General features: G+C 45.6%; 1 protein-coding gene across 5 annotated transcripts in view; it reads left to right on the top strand.

The window, feature by feature from the left end:
* ATXN1 (ataxin 1) overlaps window positions 1-2,619 on the top strand; it is a 228,012-nt gene that overhangs the window by 62,286 nt on the left and 163,107 nt on the right. The window lies entirely within an intron of this gene.

The following is a 2,619-nucleotide window of genomic DNA, read 5'->3' as shown; positions in this document are numbered from 1 at the left end:
AAAGACCCTATGATTTTTGTCCATTCTCATAGCTTTTGAGGGAGGTACCGCATTTTGGGGAGATGTGTGCTGATCAATCATCATTTAATTCTTGGGGCTTAGCAGCACAGCACGCTGCAGATGTGATATGCTGCTGTTTTCGGGGGACCCCGGCCGAATTCGGATTCTTTGCAGCTGGCAGGGTTAATGCTGTGTGTATGGGAGGAGGAAGGGGGATTTGTTCCTCGGAGTGAGCCTTCCTTTGGCTCGGCTTGGGGCTAGAGAAGCCAAGCACTGCCTCATTTATTGCACCAGGAAGAATGAAAGAGCTGACAAAATACTCCTTTAATTTGTTTGAAGCTGCATTCATTTCTCCAGAAGGGGGAGAGTGGAGTAGTTGAATGCTGGGAGGAATGTGCTTAATTCAGGACTGTCCTTCCTCCCTGCCTCAAGCCCAGACACTATGGAGAAAAATCAAGACATTTAGAAATGGGCTGTCAAATCTATTTGCATGTAGTTTTGCAAAGTCCAGCATATCCAACTGCCGAGTGAGGCTTTGCACATGCGACTGAACGGGTCTGCATTAGGAGATCACAGGGGTTTTCAATACCATTCAGGTTACTGAGCACATACTGGAAATGCACAGAGGTGCAAGGCGTGAGTGGACAGCGACTGCAGGAGGAGCACAGTGTGCATATGGCAGGGCTGCCACCGCCCTCCTCTCCCCAAAATTGGAGCGCAGTGTGCATGTGGCAGCCCTGCCACTGCTCTCTGATCCTGAAATTTGGCTTACAGTATCATCATGTAGCCAAAAAAAAGAAAAAAAAAAAAAAGAAAGAGGGCAGAACAAGTTTAAAGTATCTATGTTACACTGAGGTTTTATTGTTTCATTCTCTGCTGTATAAATCGTTACCCTTTTTTTAGAAAACCAAAAAAATTTTCTCTTATCACAGTTAAATCTCTTCATTTGGCAAACCCTGATTTGCTGCTCCTGTTTCTGTAAGGATCAGATGGGTAATGGAAGCTGTACAGCAAATTAATGTATGCTACTCGAGATAGTAAAATGCAGGGCTACAATAAGCCTTTTTTCAGCAGCTGTAAGCTGTTGTGTGACTACAGTGAATCCATTCAGTCTCCCCCACGCTTGCTGGGAGCACCCAGGAGAAGGGAGTTGCACTAGCGAGATGACTATCCAGCAAAACAGTTGAGACAGCACTGATGACTCACTCCTCAGGGTCTGGTTTACAGGGTCTTTTTCTGTGGATGTAAAGTTTCAGCCTCAACATTGAGTTAAGAGGTCTATAACTTTGCCCACGTTACCAGATTATCCGCTAGATCAGCATGGGTGTTGGGGGAATACTGTTCTCTTTGCTGTAGAGGAAGGGGAAACTGAGGCATGGGAAAATTGGGGTTAAGTGATAATGTGCATTTGGAGACAAACTCTCATGCTTTAGTTGCACTGTAGAAGCTCAAGTGTCATTCGGAGCTATTTCAGCCCTTCAGGAAGTGTCACATAGCATTTGCCCGTAGGTCATGCAAAAAGCCTGGAGGATAGCTGGGAATCTGTCCCTCAAACAACATTATTTGTCTCTTTAAACAGAACATTAAATATGTAAGTGAGAACAGGAGGATTTTATGCTGATTTTGATCTTAAAATAGAGTCCTCGGCCACCTTGTACTTGAGTCAGGGAAAAAAATGAGCGGCAGAACCTAGTTGATTCAGCAGGGTGACACTCCATAAAATAATCCCGTTAACACTTTTGCTTAATTTAAAGAGTGGTTTCTAGGTGGCATGAGTCATGGACAGAGTGTCCTCATTTCACTTTGAACTTCCAGCCTTCTCTGGATTTGTGTTACAGCTTTAGAGGGCTTTGCCCTCTTCCTGCAAGTCTGTGGGCTTGGCTGTTGCAACCTTTACTCATGTTGAGCGAGAGCAGGCTCCTTGAAGCAAGCAGCATCACCCACGTTAAGCGAGAACAAGCATGGTGGAGTGGGGGAGCAGGGTAACTTAAACGGAGCATTTTGGATTTGTTTGTTACCGTAAGCAGCTTTGGGGAGTGGTGATGGAGGCACAGCCTCTGTGCAGGTGTCAAGGGAAGCCCACTTTCCCCCTTGCTCGTCTGTTGGTCTTTGCTCTGAGTTTGGGGTGGTTTTCTCCAGGGGGGTGTGTGGGAATAAACTGCGATGTGGAAAGCTGTACTTTTTGAATTTCTGACAGCTTTTGGAAAAGTTGTATTTTCTGAAGTACATACAGCCACAGAGGTCTGTGGATAATGACTCCGTTTCTTAATTAAAAGCGATGGAAAATACTATTCAGAGCTGTCTGTCTGTCCTAGCTGAGGAAGAAAACCAAAACAGTCTGTCTGTCTTACATGCATGCAAGGTCAAATCCTCCTCTTTGTCGTGTTGTGAAAGTTTGTTGGCTTCAACAGGGACAGTCGCAGGTGTAGCCCCAGGAATGGTTTGTCTTTCAGGCTTTTTACAGAGCAAGAATGAATATAGTTGTTGGTCCTAAAAATTGTTTGTAGAGAAATAACTGGGATGCCTGTAATCCGGAGGGGCCATGCAAATGCAAGCCTGTGCTCCCAGAGGGAAAGTGAACTCTGCGCTGGCTGGCAGCGTTTGCTTCTCGTAGCCAGG

Source organism: Egretta garzetta, unplaced genomic scaffold (assembly GCF_000687185.1).
Source record: "Egretta garzetta isolate BGI_Z169 unplaced genomic scaffold, ASM68718v1 scaffold14, whole genome shotgun sequence".
NCBI classification, from domain to species: domain Eukaryota; kingdom Metazoa; phylum Chordata; class Aves; order Pelecaniformes; family Ardeidae; genus Egretta; species Egretta garzetta.
The sequence above is the reverse complement of the archived record's forward strand: the minus strand, read 5'-3'. Positions and strand labels throughout refer to the sequence as shown.